General features: G+C 35.0%; 1 long non-coding RNA gene across 7 annotated transcripts in view; it reads right to left on the bottom strand.

Moving 5' to 3' along the window:
- Positions 1-3,007: 3,007 nt before the first annotated feature.
- LOC309653710 overlaps positions 3,008-22,315 on the bottom strand; it is a 249,284-nt gene continuing 229,976 nt past the window's right edge. Inside the window, exons 5-9 of one of the 7 annotated variants that reach the window (XR_014259397.1) lie at positions 21,045-21,199; positions 13,333-13,482; positions 3,721-3,897; positions 3,463-3,492; positions 3,008-3,341 (exon numbers count right to left, since the gene is read on the bottom strand). This is a non-coding gene — a long non-coding RNA (uncharacterized lncRNA). The other 6 variants (XR_014259398.1, XR_014259399.1, XR_014259400.1 and 3 more) reach the window with 6 other exon arrangements.

Below are 22,315 nucleotides of genomic sequence, written 5' to 3'. Positions count from 1 at the left end.
TACCAAACAGTTAAGAAATAAATTATGCCAATTATCTACAATCCCTTTCAGAAAATAGAAACAGAAAGAATACTTCTTAACTCATTCTAGGTGGCAAGCATTACTCCAATACCAAAACCAGACAAAGACATTACCAGGAAAGAAAACTGTAGATCAGTCTCTCTTATTAACATATGCAAAAAATTCTCAACAAAATATTAACAATTCACATCTATCAATGTATAAAAACAATATAATATATCACGACTATGTGGGATTTTCCCAGGCTTCTTCAATATTTGAAAATTAATGTTATTCATCATATCAAAAGGATAAAAAAGAAAAATCACATGGTCATATAAATAGATGCAAAAAATATATTTAAGAAATCCCAACACCCATTCATGATGAAAGCTCCCAATAAACTAGGAATAGAGGGGAACTATCTCACCTTGATAAGGAATATGTACAGAAGCCCTACGGCTAACACTGCACTTGACGAGAAACTCATTTTTCCCACTAAAATCAGGCACAAGGCAGGTGTGTCCCCTCTCACCACTCCTTTTCAATATCTTCTGAAAGTTCTAATTAGTGTAATAAAAAAGAAAAGAAAAATATATAGAAAGGTATATAGATTGAGAAGGAAAATATAGAACTCTCTTTGTTCCTAGATGACATTTCCATCTATGTAGTAAATACAAAATAATTGACAAAAAGCTTCTGGAACTTATATGAAATTATTGCAAGGTAGCAGTATACAGAGTTAACATGCAAAAGTCAGTTGTTTTTCCATATACCAACAATGACCAAGTGGAATTTGAAATTAAAAACACAATATCTTTTACATCGGCACTCCATAAAATGAAATGTCTAGGTATAAATCTAAAAAATATGTACAAGATCTACATGAAGAAAACTACAAAACTCTGATGAACAAAATCTAATAATAAATGGAGATATATTCCATGTTCATGGACAGGAATATTCAACATTGTCAAGATGTCAGTTCTTCTCAACTTGGTCAATAAATTCAGTGCAGTGTTACTCAAAATCCCAGCAAGTCATTTTGTGGATAACAACAAAGTGATTCTAAAGTTTATCCAGAGAGGCAAAAGACCCATAATAACTAACATACTATTGAAGTAGAACTATCAAACCATGCAAAGACATGGAGAAATCTTAAATTCATATTTCCAAGTGAAAGAAGTCAAACCAAAATGCTACACATTGCATGTTTCCAACTATATGACCTTCTGGAAAAGGCAAAACTATGGAGACTGTAAAAAGATCAGGGGTTGCCAGCAGTGGCAGGAGTTGGGGGGTAATAGGGATGATTAGGTGGATAAGATCTTTAGGACAGTGAAAATACTCTGTATGATACCATAATAATGGATACATGTCATTATACATTTGTCCAAACCCATTGAATGTATAATACCAAGCGTGAACTGTAACATAAACTATGCCCTTTGAATGACTGTGATGTGTCGATGTAAGTTCATCAATGGTAAAAAATGTACCATTCTGTTGGAAGATATTGATGACATGGGAGACTAAGCATATGTGGGGAGAGGAGCTTATAGGAAATCTCTCTGTGTTCTTCTCAATTTTTCTCTGAGCCTAAAACTGCTGTTAAAAAAAATAATGATAATACAGTCTTAATTAAAAAAAAAAAAAAAGCAAAGCAATGCCCCAGCTGAGCAGTCAGGCAAGAGATGCTCCCTTCTGCTTGGGAGAGGGTCAGTTTTATTTTTTTTCTTTTTAAGTTTCAATTTATTGGAAGAGAGTCACCCACATTGGGGAAAACAGTCTGTTTTACTCACTCTCCCCATTCTAAAGTTAATCTCATACAAAAACACTTTCCGGGACATACCCAGAAAAATATCTGATGCAATATCTGGGCACCCCATGGGCCAGTCATGTTGAAACATAAAATTGACCATCATAACTGGTGGGAAGAGGGAGAAACACTAGCCATGGAAATTCACAGTTGTCTACATGGAATGTTAGTTGCTCATATTTTCAAGTTAACAATTTATCCTAAATTGGATTTATATAGGAAAGAATTGGATAATAACCCCAAGATACAAACAAAGTTCTCTGATTCTCCTTTCTTTCCCAGTACTCTGTTACTGGGACACTGAGATAATACGGCTTAGGTCATAGCAGATGTGCCATATATATTTTTTCCTTAGACCTATTAATATGGCAACTATATTTTCACCCGTCCTGTACTTTGTAGGAAAATTGTATCAATATTAACAGAATTCTGAAACTGATTCTATTGTATTTTTAATATTTTTAAGCAAATAAAATCATATAACAGAAAAACCTCATGTTACTAATGCTTCTCACAAGTCCAGTATTATCCATCATATGAGGTTCTTTTTTAATTTTCAAAGTATGTTTATTTATCAAAACAAGAAATGGAGAGAAACCCAAAATTTAAAAAATGGAATACCAAAATAAGCTTATTTTAAAAGGAATTATTTGAAATCGTTTTTATTATGGTAGCAGAGAAAAGATAACATTTCTGTTGGTTTTTAATATAAATTGATATTTTTCTGGGGCAGTACAAACATTTTGCAAATTAACTTACCAGCACCTCTTAGACTGAAAAGTTAATTTGTTTCCAAAAAATAAGACAGGCTAATTTTTACCTAGCAGAAATACTGTCCTTCTAAACTAAAGAACTTTCAAGTCACCATTTTAATCACAAAATTAAAATAGCAACATGAAGCAAGATAGGCCACATCTGTCTTAAAATTTATATAAAGCATAAACTGTATTTATCTTCCAAGTACTTTTGACTCAGTATTTTACCTACTTCCATTAAATTAAAAGTGAAGAATTTGTACAGAATTTATTGGCTCAAAAGGTGTAAATTCACAGTTCTGTTGTAATCATATGGGAAAATAAGAAAAGTAACTTTGAAAAATGATTTGATCTCTGAAAAGTTTACAGAAAATAAATGCTTATTATTTTCATTTTCTTTATGCAATCCTTATAAGCAAGGCTAATCAAGGAAAATAATTAACTTGGTCAATGAAAAACAGAAAGCAATAGTTGATTCATATCTTATGCTGCTAAATATTTTCAATTAAGTACAAGAAAAATTCAACAAGGTATCAGAAAAATGATTTTGAAAATTGCTTTTATTCTGTAGGGTAACATTTCTAATTGTTTAGCAGATAAATCTTCAAAACTCAGTGGTTTAGACAGTTATTCTATCTCAGCATAGTCCAGTGATGTTGGCAGGGAGGATTAGCCTTCCTGGAGGCATTCAGGAATGCAGGTTAAGCTCCACCCACACCGTCTGTGGCTCTTGTATGTTCATCAGAGGATTTGATGTCAGCCCTGCACTGTCCAGTGGGAGAGAGAAAGAGAGTCAGAGACAGATTCGGAGACAGAGACAGAGAGTGATGAAGGCACATCCTGTCTTAAACCGCCCCAGGATAAAAGTGATACACAATTGCTACTCACGTTCCATTGGCTAGAAGTAGTCACAAAGCCCTTCAAGAATGCCAGGAGGGAATGAGAAAAAGAGTTTAGCTGTAAGCCCTGGAAAGGGCTGAGAGAACCACTAGCCTATCTTTACACCATTTATAAACCAGTTTGAAAGGGATGCAAGTTAAAGGATAACAATAGGATTCATGGGCCCTTTGGTGACGATTAGCCTATGACATAAATCTTAACTGGCAAGAGAAGAAACAACAATAGCAGCCAAAATAAGAAACTGACCTTGACATTTAACTTTATCAGGAATAGCAGAAGGCAGCAGGAGGGTGATGGTTGGGTTCATATGATAATTTCTAGTGTCAGACTGATGAGTTTGTGGTTAGAGCACTTGAGCTTGAATAGGTTACTTATGTTGTTTTCTTCTCCTCCTCTTTCTCCTCCTCCTTCTTCACAATAGGACTGACATATATCCATAGGCCAATAATCCATTCTTTCGTATCTTGAACAGATAATGTCTAGACTGTCTTGGTCACAAACTTATCTTACTTTGATAGATATGCTTTTCACTGCTTTTCCGGTTTTTCATGGCTTGGAAAAATAGAAAAAGCCTAATTTTTATTTTAAATGTGATGCTTGGGCTTCCCTGGTGGCACACTGGTTAAGAATCTGCCTGCCAATGCAGGGGGCACAGGTTAGAGCCCTGGTCCGGGAAGATCCCACATGCCGCAGAGCAACTAAGCCCTTACACCACAACTACTGAGCCACGCTCCTAGAGCCCGTGCTCTACAACAAGAGAAGCCACCGCAATGAGAAACCCGTGTACCACAACAAAGAGTAGCCTCCACTCGCCGCAACTAGAGAAAGCCCACACTCAGCAACAAAGGCCCACACTCAGCAACAAAGACCCAACGCAGCCATAAATAAATAAATAACTAAATAACTAAATAACTAACTAACTAACTAAATAAAATGTAAAAAGATTTAATATGTGGAAAGGGCAAATAAAAAGGAGGATGATATAGGCCTGGTCCCAATCTTAGGAAGCTATCCACAACAGATTTTGTTTGCTTCATTATTCTGGTTTTTGACTGGTTAATTTTAGTTTCAGGTCTCTAGACAGTTGTGAAGTCCAGGCAAGAGATGGTGCCTTCTTTAAATGAGAAACATGAATCCATGAGTCAGTTACCTTAATTTTAGGAATGCAAGGGTTAGTTACCAATACCTGGTAAGATCCCTTCCAATGAGCTTGGAGGAGATCTTTGTGAAAATGTCATTTCCAATAGATATAGTCTCTAGGCTGGAGATCAAGATGCTATATATGTCTTTGTCTCCCATCAGCTCACTGTGGAAAGATTGCTCTAAGAGCTGTGAGTTAGCTTTAGGTATTGGTAGTACCTCACAGTAGGTTAAGATGTTTCCTTTTGACACAGCAGGTTCATGCATGCATGCTTTCATCTAGTCTCATGGGTCTGCCACTAATGATTTCAAATGGTGGTAACTTGCTTTTTCCAGAGGGAGTAGATCTCAGGTTAAGTAAGACTAAGGGCAATGCTTTACATCAAGGCAGCTTACATGACTCAACAAATTTAACTAACTCAATTTTTATAATTCCATTCGTGTGTTCCACCAATCCTGATGACTAGGGAAGGTAGGCACAATGGAAATGTTGTACAATTGGCCAAATTTTACAAACAGATTGGACCATTTGTCTAGTAAAATGGAATATCTGTTGCTATGGCAAGGAAGAGCTTCCACCCAATGAAAGCACATACAGATCATTACCAATACATATTTATAACCCTGAAATAATGGCAATTAGATGAGATCCATTCGCCATACCTCAAAAGATCCCAAGGATATAGGAAAGTGACCCATGGAACTATGGATGGCTTTTCTTGTGTTATGTTTAGGACAAAATGACAACTTTGATGTACTTTGTGAGCCATTTTAGGAGACGGTTTCCAATAACATTGTTTTCCACATTGAACCATTTTATCAGCATTCCAGTGAGTCACATTATGTATATATTCCAGGATGCATTTTTTTAAACAATCAGGGAGGACAGGCCTACCATTTGTTCCTAACCAAAGCTTTCTCTTAAAGTCACGCACACAAACTTTTTGATCCATTTCTTTCTTTGATTTCTCCAAATGGAGAGTTGTTGTGCTTGTAATATTTTAGTAATTAACTCAGGTTCTGAATTAATGAGTAGATAAGGCCCTTCTAGTAAAATTTTAGACTTTAAAGAGCTGCTTCTTCGCAGCAGTCATCCAAATGATTTCCTTTGCTTTCTTCTCTGCACAGGTCTGTTGTTGAGTATCCTTGAGTTTTCATTACTACCAAGGATTTAGGCTGTTGCATGCCATCTAAGAGTCCTAGCACAAAAGAACTATTTTTGATTTTATATCTTGAGGAGGTAAAAAAACGCTCTCTGTTTCCTAAGCATGACAAAATCATGACCAACACCAAAAGCATGCCTACTGTCAGTATATATATATTGGAGGTTTTATCTTTTACTAAAAAGCAGGCCCTTGTTAATGCAAAGAGGTCTGGCTGTTGAGCAGTAGCTTCTGGCATGGTGTTAGCCTCAGTGTTTTCTGTTAAAGATACTATAGCATAGCCGGTTCGGTAGTAGCTGGACATATCTTTCAAATAACATCCATCAGTCAACAAGCTCAGCTCAGTTTCTTCAAGAGGCATGTCCTACAAATCAGTTTGAGGGATTAGGAGTTGGTTAGTCAGTGTCAAACAGTCATAAAGGGCTTTATCAGTTGGTTAGAGAAGGAGGATAGCAGAATTCAGGGTGTTGCAGTGTCAGATAATGATGTTAGAGGAAGACAGTAGAAGAATTTCATAGATTTGTCTGCTGGTAGAAAGGTGCTGAGTATGAAGAGAATTAAGCATGGCTTCCATGGAATGAGGCACAAAAATGATCAGTGGAGACTCCATTACAATTTAGTCTGCATACTCTCATCAGTTGGCAGTGGCTGCAGTAACTCTCATGCAAGGAGGAAGACCTTTGGCTACTGAATCTAGTTGTTGGCTGTAATATCCTATAGGTCTATAGTGGTCCCCATGGCATTGAGTAAGTACGCTGAGGGCATTTCCTACTCTTTCATGGGCAAAAGGAGAAAAGAAAAGCAGTTTAGAATTAAGTTAACCTAAGGCAGGTGGGTCATGAAGGCTATCATTAATGAGTAAAGGCTATTGAGTTTCTTTTGTTCAAACAAGAGGTTCAGTCTGATCAACTTTAAGAAGAGAGTATAAGGGCAGGACCGGGACAAGAAAATTTGGGACCCAATTTCGACAGTACCCCACCAGTCCTAAAAAGCCTCTGAGTTGTCTTTTTACTATATTCTTCGATTAGGATTTAACTCCTTGTATAGCCTCTGCATTCAGTGGCTACTGGGGGGATATTTGGCAGAGGCCTTCATTTGTCCACCTGAATCTTCATGGATGGTAGAGAGTGAGTGCAGCCGATATCAGAAGCATTCTTAGACCAAAGTTAACTGAGAATGGTATGTAAAAGAGGGTTAGAATCAGCCCTAGAGACTACGGAAATTGGAATGGCAATAGATGAATCCCCTGGAGAATTGTGCGGATCAGGGTATCTATCAAGATGTAAAATATTTCCCCCTTTGGGGAGAAGGAAATATGGGCTTTATGAGCCTCTAGGAAATCTCTCCCTTATAGGTGATTGGGAGCAGAAGGGATTAGGAGGAATGGATGAATCCCTTGAATAAGTTCTAATTAAAAGGGGCTGGAAGAGACTTTAAAAATCACTCATAAATTGGTTAGATACTCCCACCGTTTGTATAGTTCTGAAAATTTGAGGAAAGGGAACAGAGAGGCTTGTGGGGTTAAGAACTGATAAGGTGGCCCCTATATCTATTAGGGCATTAGTAACTTCATTCCCAACAGTTTAGTCAATTTCTCTCAAATAGTTAAGAGCATGGGAAAAATGCCCCTTTTGTCCTTGAAGCGGCCCAATTCTTTTTTCTTTTTTTTTTTTTAACTTTTTATTTTATATTGGAGTATAGCCGATTAACAACGTTGTGATAGTTTCTGGTGCACAGCAGAGGGACTCAGCCATACATATACATGTATCCATTCTCCCCCAAACTCCCTTCCCATCCAAACTGCCACATAACATTGACCAGAGTTCAATACTCTGGCTATACAGTAGGTCCTTGTTGGTTATCCGCTTTAAATATAGCAGTGTGTACATGTCAATCCCAAACTCCCTAATTATCCCTTCCTCCCACCCTTCCCCACTGGTAACCATATTCTTGAAACCAGTCAAATTGGAGCTTATGAGAACGGCTTTATATTAAGGATGTTGATTTTCCAGTAGTTGTTTAAGTCTAAAACAGTCCTTTTTGCCGGTGTCCAGGCTTTTTACAGTAATTGCAAACCCCTTTGTTTTGTCATTTATCGTGTTCTGCATGGGTTTGATTTAGCAGAAACTTGTTGTAGTTGTAAGTGCATTATTTGGGTTCCCAGAATCTGATCATTTAAAGCTTGTTCAACTTTCTTTTTTGTATCTTTTTGAATAGCTCAGGAGAGCTGTTCAGTATCATTCACAAAATCGTGAGGTTGCATGGTGGCCCAAATAAGTTGTAATTTTCTAATATGTTGTCCAAGTTCTTCCTATAAACCTTCAACAAGGGCAGAAATAAAAAGTGTTGAGGTTCATCATTAATTTTATCTATGCCAGAATATTGTGTAAAGGCTTTCTCAAATCTATCATAATAATCAAAGATGGATTCATCAATTTTTTGAACACACATTTGTATTTTTTTCTAAGCAATAATTTGAGGCAAAGCCTCAGGAATTTTATCATAAAGCCATTTTGCTAATTTAGAGACTTCACACATGGCAGTGTGTCCCTTACTGGCAAAATCTTTCATTGGACATTCCAAACCACTAATGTCATCCATTCTTTAGTGAGACCTTCCCTGACTAACATGTAAATAAGCTGGTAAAGATCAGAAAATCCTGGCTCATAAGGCTGAACTGTAAGAAGAAATTTCTCTAGAAAACCAATGGGGTCTTCCTTGTGAGTTGGTAAGTCCTTAGTAATTGCATGGAGTTCAGCTTTAGTTCAGAGATGTAAGAAAAATGTTGGTGTCTCTGATTAGGACCTTTGGCTGGCTTGACTTTAAAAGGGGCTATGTGGGCAGGAGGGTCTAGAGGGGCTTTGAAATCATCTGGATAGTAGTTATGAAAAGGAAGTTTAGCGAGAGAAGAGTAGAGATGGGGAGGGAAACAGGCAGGCAACAGAAGGGCTAAGAGGAGCATGGCAGGTGTGACAATGGCAGGGATAGAAGGTAGAGATGAGTGATATTAGAACATTTAGTAATATTTTCAGGTTTAGTCAGACTCTAAGACAATTCAGAATTAGCCTTAAGTAATTTAGAGTTAGTATCCTGGAGGGAAGCAATTTTGGAATTGCTAACTAGTTTTGAGGGCTCAAAATGCCAGTTGAAATAAGCTTACCATTTGTGTAGCTTTGCATTACATCCTTTTTCTAATTGACTGTGCAGATAGACTTAATTTAGGAATTTCAAAAGATCCCCAAGTCAGACAGTTTAATTGTAAATCATCCTGGATAATCGTAGTCCAAGGAGACACATACTTGCACAAGAGCCCATAGTTCTTATACATAAAACAGCAGGAGTTCCAGAAGGAGGCTCCACTGCAATCTTACCCATAGATTGTGAACTTCCTATTATTTCAAGAGTAATTACTCCCCAGAAGAAAATGAGAAACAAAGTCCCAAGAACAGAAGTCAGCAACATAGGACCCTGAAATAAACTAAAACTTCTCCCAAGGTTTGAGGATTGGGTTTAAAAGGACTCACCACCTCTATCAAGGACCACAGAGGAACAAGAGAGTATGATGGACTCTTGTAGGTACCTTACTCAAATTCGTGGTGGTACCAGAGGAGGGGACAGTACACTCTGTATCCCACTTCTGACACCATGTCATTAAAAAAAAAAAAAAGTAAAAGGCTGCAAATAAAAATATACTTTATTTGGGGTCTTAGGTGTTTCAGTTTGGAAAGTACTGAATCAAGTAACAACTCAAGTGTGCTCTGAGGGAAGTAGAAAATGACAAGTTTATAAAGACAGCAAAAGCATTCCAGAGAAAGTTACATAGGTTGTTTTACAGAATTGCAATTGGTGCTGACAGGAATTCAGTTACTCACTGGCAGTAGATTGGTTGCTAAACTCTGGTTTCTAGGGAGTAAAGAGAATGAGTTCCAGGTGGCCTGTGGATGCCTGGGTCAAAAGTTTGTATTGCATCCAGGTGTAGCCATGTGTAAGTTTCACTTTCCTAATGGCCTCCTGGCTCCATTTTAGATCCTTTGATATAAGTGACTCCATTTTATTGTTCCTAGTCCCCAGGGTAGTGGTTTGAGACTTCAAAAAGGGGAGGAAAACACTTCACACGGAGAGAGAAAAGCAAATGTTTGGTAAAGAAAGTTTTGCTGGGCCAGGCAGAGACAATGGGACAGAGTGGACTCTGATCGCTAGGCTCAGCAGGGTTTTCCCCACCACACCTAGCTCATATTCTTTGCACATATCCCTGGTGATAGCTCTACTCCAGGAACAAGCCCTTTATCTAAATTCTTTAGACAGCTAAGGGGGAGGTAAGAAGAAAGATTACTTGAGTCTTCTTTTTCTTAAAAATAATCAGTGTAAATTAATCCTCATGCAAAAGAGACACATTTGGGGGTGGCAAATTTTGCTCCCCTACATAATCAAATAATTTGAATCAACACTGGAGATAGTTAAAAGAGATTTTTGTGTTTACATGTGTGGTCCATAATTATAGCAAACACACACACAAAATCATTCTTCAAGAATAGTTAAAGAAACTATGGTTCCATCTCATTGTTCTTAAAAATTATTGTTATATGATATTTTTAAAGGCAATTAGAGAATACTTTTTGGATTGAGAAACATTAAAAGCATTTTAAATCATTTAAACATTAAATGACAAAATATTTTAAAATTTGGATATAAAAATCTAGAGTTTTGCTATTTTATAAAACATTCTTTAGTTTTAAGATAAAATATCGATTCTAAATCTCTGTTTTCCTTCAGTTTTATTGAGATATAATTGACATACAGTGTTATATAAGTTTAAGGTGTACAGCAAAGTTATTTGATTTATATACATTATGAAATGATTACCACAATAAATTTAGTGAACATCCATCATCTCATATAGATACAAAATAAAGAAAAATAATTCCTTGTGATGAGAACTCTTAGGATTTACTCTCAACAATTTTCATATATAACATACTTCAGTGTTGATTATAAAAGTCATGCTGTACATTACATCCCTACGTATTTATTTATTTTATAACTGGAAGTTTGTACATTTAGACCACCTTCATCCAATTCCCTTTCCCTTTACTCCCTATCTCTGGTAACCACAAATCTCACCTTTTATTCTATGAGTTTGTTTGTTTGTTTTTGAAGTAAAATTGGCCAACAATACTATGTTAGTTCATGGTGCACAATATAGTGATTCAATATTTCTATACATTATAAAATGATCACCACAATTCTGATTCTTGAAATAGATTCTAACACTGCATGCTATATATCATTTTGTCATAATCCTATGAGATAAACTATAATATTTTATAAAATTTGGATTTGTAATTCAGGAATATAAACAAATGACAGCAATATATCATAAAATACTATAATTCTAAGTAGATTACAACAACAAAAATATTAAATATGTTACATGATTGGAGTGTTGTTTTTTTTTTTTAGTTCTTTTTCTCCTTGCCCTAATTTGAATGGGTTTCAAGAATTTTGGATTTTAATGTTGATTTTTAATCCACTTACAATATATGAAATGCTATACCTGTTTTTATGAAATGGTTGTGCCATTAATTGAAGTTTTGTCTGAAAATAGTATCTTAAATGATGTTTATCAATCCTGAAGGAATTCTTACTGGGGCTTATCTTGCTCTTAATCATGATTCAGGTGTTCTTTATAAGCTTTCCTCCTCTTTCTGAATTATCAAAGATACAAACCCCTAATCAATCTCTCTCTCTCTTTCTTTCATGCATACATACAGACACATGTGTGCACACACAAACAAATCCTTTCAAATATAGGCAAGAAACATATTCTAGAAATTTCAGGAAGATGAGTAAAATCATAGGTAAAGAGAATGCGAATGATGAGTAACTAAACTCAAATGTAATAACAGATAGATGTTTCATAAGAGCTATTCAAGCAGTTAAAATCAAGGGAGTTTATTTTTAAGGAATACATCTGCTTTCCTGAAATTCATTACAGAAATAAATTTTCAAGTGCAAACACTAAAATATTCAACTAAATATTTTTTCACTTACCCTTAAAATATTCAAGCACTTAGTAAACATTCAAGAAACCTTTTGCTAAGTCATCATTGCTAATAAAGTTTATTTGAATTTAAGTAAATGCTCCCAGGTCAGACACTGTCCTTTAGTCATTTCTCTATCGTTAGAGTGGAGTACATTCTCAGGCATGTAGTAGGTACTTAGTTAAATGTCTGTAATTAAGTTAAGTATTGACACATATATTATACAGCAGAGATAACACTTTAAAAGTGTTAAAAGGCAAAAGCAAGCATCCTAAAATTAGGAAATACATTTATAAAGTCACATTTACACAGAACAAATAATGGAGAATCTTTCCTTTCAGATATTTCTAATGTGCTTCCCATTTTCACTGACCTTGATTTTTCCTAAGACATTTCTCCATAGTCAATCCACTTATCTAGTATGGATTGAAATTGCATGTCAAAAACTTTTTATCTCTCAAATCACTTTTGGTTCAAAGAATGTACAGGCAGTTAATTTATAGACAAATTCGTTGTTATATTCCATTTTCCTTTATCCACTCACTCCAGGGAAGAAATTAGGAGGAAGAAAGGCAGCTACAATTGAAAGAATAGAACAAAAGAAATAAGTCCAAATCATTTAATGTTTTCAATTTAGAAGAAAAAATTTATATGGAAAAAGTTAAATGATTTGGACTTATTTCTTTTTGTGATAATTACCTTTAATGTTATTGAATAATCACATCTAAATAAAAATTCTTGTGCAGTATCTCTCCACTCTTTAAGAATGATTCTGCTCACAGGCTAATTTACTCAAATCTAACTAGTTTATTTTATCTGCCAGAAGGCAGAACTGTTACCAGAAAATGAAAAACTCTTTACTTTCATAACCATTTAAGAAACACTGGATATGATTGATAGAAGGAGAGTTTGGAAATTAGCTCCTTTTCAAATAAGAAAAATGTATGTTCTACACTGCAAGGGATTATTGATATTTCCTTCTAATTAGAACGTTTCTGTAAGGTAAAGAATATGGTCCTTGAAAAGTAGCCAAGACACTGCAATTCAGCCAGGGTTTAAATCCTGCCTCCACCACTCAATACCTGTATAATCATCTATAAAGTCATTAACATTTTGGACCTTGGTATGAAGAAAATAATTATTACGTTGTTAGGTTGTCAATGAATATGTTTGAAACTATTCTTTGTTTTCAAGAAATGATAACTTCTGTCATCATCAGTATTAGGTATTGTGTACAAAATAAGCCCTTTATATATAATAAAAATGAGTTAACCAATACCAATGCCTCACATCTATTTAATTGAGTATATTTCACATATATTAATATAAAACTCCATATTTAAAAAGATGATTTTCACAAAAATCAGGGTTTTCTATGTAAAAATATGCATTTTGAAATTATTTCCTGGGGCATTGTATATTTGCCTGTTATAGCAATATATTTAGCTGAGAAAAATTTAGTCATCATTTTCTATATATTTTTCTGCTTTGTAACTTTTGGCCTTCATGCTCACCTCGTGCTCTTCATTCAATATTAACTTCCTCTACTGGAGTAATTGCTGATCACTCTCCCTGCAAAAATGCCCATTGGCTGCTGAGAGGTTAAGCATGATGGAAATCCAAATATGGCCATTGGATTGGCAAAATGTAGTCCATGGTGACCTCTAAATAAACAGATTTGGAGACAGACAAAAGCAGCAATGAAGTGCTTAAAATATACATGGACAAATATACTAGATTTTCTATAGAAAAAATCTATTTTCAACATGACAAAAGGGGAAAAAAAACAGAGAATGGAGACAGTTCTAGATTAAAGGATACATAAGAGACATAATGTATAGAAATATGAACATGGATTCTGATTTGAATAAGCTATAAAAAGTCATTTTTGAGTTAGTGAGGGAAATTTGAAAAGGGAAACGATATTAGATGATACAAAGCAGTGAATTTGAATATTGTTAGTCATGGTAAGGGCATTGCAGTGGTACAAGGAGGGCTCCATACCTTTAAAAGATGCTTATAGAAATAAATGAGGTAAAATGATATAAAGTCAGGGATTTTCTTTAAAATACCTCAAAAAAAATCTGTGAATGGAAGAATCAATATTATAAAATCTTCATAATGATAAAATCTATGTAAAGGATCTACAAAAATTTTGTTCTTTCTTCTTTTATATATACTTAGTTATTTTTCCATTAAAATTTAGTTTGGAAACATTTTTAAAAGAAATAATCTTGTCCTCTATCTCCAGCATAAGGCTGGACTATATACTATGACTATCCTACTGCTGAAAAATTCTTAAAACACTGTACAAAATCAAAAGGAGAAAACCAACTTTGTGATAGCATCAATGAGCTGGCAAGAAGACAAGAAATCCTGAGATGGAAAACTAATTTAAAGCAAGAAAGAAGAGAGGTAAATGGCATTTTATTGGAACCAGCTACTTGCCCTGAAGGCATTATAAAACACAACCTGAATAAATTGAGCTCTGTTTTTTATATATTTGTGGGACTGGCTCAAGGTGGTAAGCCTTTTAGTGGAACTTCTGAATACAGTTGTGAATTTAAACGAGTATAACTTCATCGCAAGAGCACACTAAATATAAGGCCACTTTCTCTCACCCCATGCTAGGTCAAGAAAACATATCTGCCTCAAAATGAAGAGCTATGTGGAAAAAAAAACTCTTCCCAGGGAATTAATAATGATTAGCTAGTTTTAGTAGAGCTACATTCTGAATTCAGTTGATCTGTTTGCTTTAAAAGAAATCTAAAGTAAATACAAGTCACTCTGAGGGAACTCTGCATGCCCAAAAGAATTCCCACCATGGGCAAAGTTCCATGGAAAATAAGCTCACAGTTAAAAATCACAAAACACACAAGCAAATAAGACAAGTGAAAGATGGTCGAAATAACAGAACATTGAATCAGACTAAAAAAAAAAGAAAAGCCTGAAATTGAATTTAAAAAACTGAATATCCATTAAGTATTCTTGCTATTTATAAGGAACAAGAAAGGATAATGAAAACACAAATAAATTGCAATTAAGTATTACTGAAGACTGACATTGCTTGCCTCAGTGAACCATACTTCCCAGCATTCAGTCTTTTTAGGGTCATCTCCCACGTTGACTCTGGACTTGACAATTTTTCCTGTTTTGGTCACTGAGAAATTAGCTAGCATATGCAGACAGATATATAAGAAGCACTTACGCATTGGAATGTGTTCTCTAGGAATGTTCCCTTTGAGGAATCAGCCCTCATGCTTCAAAAATGCTTAAGGAATACTACTGAATTATGAGAGAAAATAGAGAAACAGTTGAGTCTGAGAGACTACTGTGGATATTCTAGGACCAGCCAAGTATCAAGCTGAGTGTAACCATGTAGATGACCTCAGCTATGTCACACAGAACTAAGCCCGGTCAACACACAGAATCACAAAAATTAATAAGTTAATATTCTTTTAAACCAGTTTTAGGCAAACTTTCTGTAAAGGACAGATAATAAACATTTTAGGCTTTGTGGGTCATACACTCTCTGTCCCAGCTACTCAGTTCTTCTTGTAACACACAAGCAACCATAGACAATACGTAAAAAAATGAACATGGTTCTGTCCTAATAAAACCTGATTAATAGACACAGGAACTCTAATTTCATATGATTTTCACGTCACAAAATATGTTTTATAACCATTTAAGAATACAGACACCTTTTTTGGCTCACTGCTAAACCAAAACAGTTGCTGCACCTAATTTAGCCTTCAGGGTATAGTTTTCTAACCCCTGTTATAAGCAACTAAATTTTGCATGAGTCTGTTACACATCAACAGATAAACAAAAATTGTTACTGGAAGTTGGGTACTGCTATAAAGAACTTTGCTTTTACATCTCAGCCCTTTAGTTATTTATTCTAATTTTACTTCCATTTGGCCCTTTATTCCATTTCCATCATACAGGGCATGGTTTTACCTTCTTTCCTCAGTTATAAAACAAATTTAATTAAATATTATTTGTGAAGTGATGGGGTCAAAACAAACAAGATTATTTTACTTAGTACTTGCAAGTTATAATTCCATGTTCATATGGAACATTTTATATAAAAAGAGCTTGATAGATTTATAAAGACATAATCTTGCAGACTAGTACAAATATCAACAGTTGAAAGTTTTGTGGTCAGGTCCAGTCAACTCTACCATCTTCCTATTTTATTAAAAATGTTATCTCTATCCACATATCGTTCAGGTTGGTTCACTTTTGAGTCTTGGTTAGAATGTCTTCTTGGCTTAGCCTTTGAGCTACAGATTTAGGCTCAGAAAGATACCGTGTCATACCCTTGCTAATAGCCTACAAAATGCAACCTCGATACTCTGACCTTAATAGTTGAACAAATCATTTTTGTAGAAATAACCAAGTATTTGTGTAAAACTGAACAGTAATAAAACATTTCTGTTAGAACAATGTAGCCCTTATTTGAGTATCTAATATGAGGATTTTATTTCCATTTAAGATAGTAATTTGACTCTAAAAGATATCTAGAATCAGTTTGTTGAGACAGACCCCTTCTATCATTGTGTCACTCAGATCTTAAATAACACAGCTAAAGGTTTTTTGTTGGCTTGTGTCTAACCTACATACTTTTGAACCCCTTACTGAAGAGTCTTTATTTTGAGCTTATATTTATCAGTTAATAAAATGGATACAGTTTAAAGACTTAGCTACCCTTTAAGGATTTCCTTATAGGTTGTTATTGAGTTTAAATGTGGCTTTTAGTATAAACTGTAAAGAAGAACACTTCAGTTGAAGAGAATACTTCTTTTTTCTCTAATAAGGTGTTTCCTTAATTGTAATACAAAGGTTTAGAAACAAATGAAAAAGAGAGGTCAAACTTACCTAAAATACTATATTTACATTTGCTGTTAAATATAGGTTTAGGGTTATGCCAATAAAACATGTCATTTATTGTTTCTATATTTTTTTCTCAGTATGAGTTTTGATTTACCCACATGGTTGCTTCTTTTTCCTCACCATTCCCTTTTGCTCCTCAGACCTTACTTCTTTCTGTTACTTTCGTCTGGAAATGTCTTTATTTTGCTAGTGGTCTTAAAAATAATTTATCTGGTACATAATTCTAGGCTGTGGCCAGAGGGAGTGGATGAGGACATCCACATGCTCAACATGGGACATTTCTTTCTTCATTCTTCTAGAGTGTTGAGATAGCTCTATTTTCTGGGGCCCTTGCCTGAGTGTTAAATCCTCATGTCCTGAGAATTCTTGCTTATGCAGTCTTATATTCTGGCCTACTCAGCAAGTACCCCCAAAGTGCAATCCCTGGGTCATTCCTTCAACACCTGCTAATATAAGCTAATTCTTAATATATTAGTCTCTTAAATCAAATAGCTCAACTTTTTGTTTTCTATTTGATTTAAGAGACTAATATATAATAAAACACACCACACACATAGAAATCAAAAAAAAAAATCTATACCTAAAGCTATTACTAGAATTAAAAAATTTCACACATCTTATTAATATATACACTTGATGAAAAAAGCATTGAAAATTAGCATCAATACTGATATAACTATTTAGGAATTTAGATGACATGTTCCCCTATGTAATTAAATTAATATTTGGGAGAAAATTAGGAGATAAAAATTCTTTGAAATCTTAACATTTCATTATAAAAATAACCTTAATAATTACATAAATGAAGTAGAACTTTGGTGTGTAGATTTCTATCTACATATACATGGAAAATTATGAAATATATACAAACATGTACACACAGAATGGCCTTTACATATTCTATGAAAAATTCGTTCCCACCAACTAATGTATCACGGAAAAAAATTTCCAGAGGAGATATAGATAGATAGATAGATAGATAGATAGACAGACAGACAGACAGATATGGATATATGTATCTATGTTTGCCTCTACAGACCCTTACTAGTAGTTGACATTATGGATGGTTCTACTAATTGACTCTTCTCAAATTTCTCCATGTAAGTTTGAGATAAACATGTAGGACAGCTTTCTTACCATGTGGGTAGTAAATGGGAGCAACAAGGACTATTGAAGGAGAACACAGCACATTGCTGCGTTAGTCTACTGAATATACTAAAAGGTGAAATTGAACCATCCCCATGTCAATCCTTGGGGATTAAGCAGAAGAACAAGGTGTTTACGTTACTCAAGTTTCAAACAAGCGAACAGACACCTCAGCACTTCCAGGTAACTACATTTCCACAAAAACTCCTATGAACATGCCAATAAGTCCAGAGCATCAAGAACTATGGCTAAAGAGGCCTTATGAGGCACTCAAAGACCTCACTTAGCCTAGAGTAAGTGGTTATACAGACTAATCCTTCTGTAACCCAAGTGAGGGGTGGAGAAGAAGCACTTCCTCATAGCATAGGGCAGTGGTGATGGACAGAGAATATGCAAGGAATGAACTCTTAATACTGGCATCTTGTAGGCACACAGAGTATATAGATCATAGGAACAATGAGAAAAGAAACCTTTAGTTCCTTTAATTGGCTGAATTCATTAGAGGCTAGTATGGTTTAGACAAAAAAAAAAAAAAGAGGCTCTTTCTAGCACAAGAGTTGGAAGATTGGTGGCCTATTTCAGTAGTTCTTATATAATCCAAACTCAGGTGAACAAGTGTTAGAGACAATATACTTTATTATGATCAATCTTTGTAGGAGAGGCATAAACCCAGTCTGATTATATTTGAAAAAAAACTACTGTGATAATACTTCCCTTCCACGTGTTGGAGTATAATCTGCCATAATATATTTGGAGAAAATCTGGAATTTATCACATTCACAGTGAAAAAAAGAACAATCTGCCAGGGATTGGGGAGGGGAGGAGGGAAGGATGAACAGCTAGAGCAGACAGGATTTTTAGGGCAGTAAAACTATTCCACATGATGTGGTGGTAATGGTGGGTACATAACATCATGCCTTTGACAAAACCCACAGAACTGTAGATCACAAAGAATGTGAGCCCTTAAAATAACTGACTTTATTTTATAACAATGTATCAATGTAGGTTCAATTTTAACATGCTTACCACACCAAGGCAAGATGTTAATAATGAGGGCAAGGGAAGGAGTGGGAGGGGGAGTATATGGGAACTCTGAACATTCTGCTCAATTTTTCTGCAAGCTCAAAACTATTCTAAATTCCAATAATTCAAACAATGGAAAGGGAATAAGAAAGGCATATGAAGTTAATACTAAACTAAAAACTTTGGAGTAGGCATATTAATTTCAACAAAGCTGATTTAAGAATCAGCTTGGGACACCTGGAAACAAAGGGCAGGGTTAGCCCCTACAGCCAGTGCTGCTTTACAAGATTTGGAATAAACACATAACTGAGTCTTTTGCTCCATGTGGGAGTGAAGAAAAGTGTAGGAGGGGCCTTGCCTCCAGCCTTACAGTCAGCTCCCTGAGGGGTTGTTCTCTATCTTGTTTCATACTGAGACTGTTTATTGGTGACATTCTTTCTGGGTCAAAACCATTCCAGTGGGGGTAAGCTGAGACGAAGTGAGAGAGTGTCATGGACATACATACACTACCAAATGTAAAATAGATAGCTGGTGGGAAGCAGCCGCATAGCACAGGGAGATCAGCTCAGTGCTTTGTGACCACCTAGAGGGGTGGGATAGGGAGGGTGGGAGGGAGATGCAAGAGGGAGGAGATATGGGGATATATGTATACATATAGCTGATTCACTTTGTTATACAGCAGAAACTAACACAACATTGTAGAGCAATTATACTCCAATAAAGATGTTAAAAAAAATTTTTTTTTAATTAAAAATACCAAGGAAAAGGTGGGACCTTACATATTAATAAAAGTATCAATTCTCCAAAAAGACATAAAACTCCTAAAGTTGTGGAATCTGACATCAAGCTTTCAATATATGTGAAGCAAAAACTGATAGATCAAGTAGGTACAGAATCAGTAAGGATAGACTTGACCTGGACAGTAATAGCAATCAAACTAATATAATTGGCATTTATAGACTACTCCACTCAACAACAATAAAAGATACATTTTTCTCAAGCTCATGCGGATCACAGAGAAAAGTCTCAAGAGGAATTTTAAAAAGCAATTATATAGAATTAAAAATTAAAAAAAAATTGTAGATACAGAGAAAGCAGTGCTGAGAGGAAAATTAAGTGCATATATTCAGAAAGAAGAAAGATCTATAATCAGTAATCTGAGCTCCACCTCAGGAAACTAGAGAATGAAGAACAATTTAATATTAGTGTAAGCAGAAAGTAAAAAGAAATAATACATATGTGAGCATAAGTTATTGAAACTGAAAACTTTAGTAGAGAAAATCAATGAAACCAAAAACTTCTTTGAAAAGACCAGCAAAACTGATAAACCTCTAGCCAGGTTAACAGAAAAAGAAAAGAAAAGAAAAAATAATTACCAGTATCAGAAATTAAAGAGACGTCATCCTGACCTGTTTCATGAATGTTAAAAAGGCAGTAAAGAACAACAAGCAGAACTCTATAATTTACATGAAACAGAATGATTTCTTCACAGACACAAATGCTTAAAACTTACACAAGGAGAGACAGGTAATCTGATCAGGCCCATATCTATTAAAAAAAAAATTGTATCAATAATCAAAAACCTTCCAAAAAAGACACCTTCAGTTCAGATAGTCACCGGTGAATTTTACCAAATCAAAAGAAAGGGTGCCAATTACCACAATCTCTTCCAGAAAACAGAAGCTGAGGAAACTCATTCTATGAGGTCAGCATTACCATAATACCAAAACCAGACACAAGCATTACGTGAAATAAAAATATTTATATATCATGTTAAGAAGTTGAAAACTTTCTCACTAAAATCCAGAAAAAAGGAAAGATATTCTCTTTTACTCTTCCTACTCTCCGTTTTACTGAGATTGTTAGCTAGTACATTAAAACAAGAAAAAAAAAAAAAGAGAAAGTATTTGGCTTGGAAAGGATTAAATAAAGCTGTCTATACTTGCAGATGACATGATTGTCTCTGCAGAAAAATATAATTTTGGAAAATTATAGAAATAATAAAGGACCATAACAAGGTCACAGGATTCATGGTTTAGTATATATTTTTGTGTATATGCTATACATACATATATATGTATATTGTATATATACCGTACATATAAATATAAACACACATACATTTAATACGTCAATGATATTTGAAATTAAAACATACCATGTTGGGCTTCCCTGGTGGTGCAGTGGTTGAGAATCTGCCTGCCAATGCAGGGGACACGGGTTCGAGCCCTGGTCTGGGAAGATCCCACGTGCCGCGGAGCAACTGGGCCCGTGAGCCACAACTACTGAGCCTGCGCGTCTGGAGCCTGTGCCCTGCAACAAGAGAGGCCGCGACAGTGAGAGGCCCGCGCACCGCGATGAAGAGTGGCCCCCGCTTGCCGCAGCTAGAGAAAGCCCTCGCACAGAAACAAAAACCCACCACAGCCAAAAATAAATAAAATAAATAAATAAAATAAATTGCTAGTTAATATTAAAAACAAAAAAAAACATACCATGTATATTGTACCATAAAAATGAAGTACTTAAATATAAATCTAACAAAATATGTATAGGAACTATATGTGCAAAACTATAAAATGCTGATAAAAGAAACCAAAGATTAAATAAATCAAGAGTTATTCTGTGTATACTGACTGGAAAAATCAATATTATTAAGATGTTTATTCTTCTTAACGGTATCTATATATTCCATGCAATTCCAATCAAAATTCCAGTGAGCTATTTTCTTGATATTGACACACTAATATCAAGTTAATGTGGAAAGGAGAAAGACCTAAAATAGCCAAAACAATAATAGAAGATTAACAGCATAGCTGTAGTGCTAACAATTCCTGATTTCAAGAATTACTATAAAGCTACAGTAATCAAGAGAGCATGATATTGGCTCAAGAATAGACACATAGATCAATTAAACCATAGAAACAGCCCAGAAGGAGAGGCACAGAAATGCAGTCAACTGGTATTTCACAAGGGACAAAGACAATCAAGAGAGAAATAGATGAATGGATAAACAAACTGTGGTACATTCAAACAGTGCAATATTCTTCAATGAAGAAAAATAAATGAACTAAAATGCCATGAAAGGATATGGATGAATATTAAACGTATAGGGTAAAATGAAAGAAGCCAGTAGCAAAAGTCTACATACTGAATTATTCCACTTATATGACATCTGGAAATGACAGAACCTATAGGCATGGTAAATCAGTAATGGCCAGTAGATTAAAGAAGGGCTAGAAATGATGATGAAACACAGGGAATATGTTCAGAGTTTCAAAACAATGCTGTATACTTTCATTGCAGATACATGACACTAAGCATTTGTAAAATTCCATAGAGCTTTACAGCTCAAATAGTAAATATTAATATAAACAAATTTTAAAAAATCATTTAAGAGGTCAGGGGAATCCAGGATGGGTGCAGAATGTA

The sequence above is a fragment of the Balaenoptera physalus genome (assembly GCF_965194825.1).
Source record: "Balaenoptera physalus genome assembly, contig: HAP1_SCAFFOLD_967, whole genome shotgun sequence".
Classification (NCBI taxonomy): domain Eukaryota; kingdom Metazoa; phylum Chordata; class Mammalia; order Artiodactyla; family Balaenopteridae; genus Balaenoptera; species Balaenoptera physalus.
Note: the sequence above shows the minus strand (reverse complement) of the source record. Positions and strands in the feature narration are given on the sequence as shown.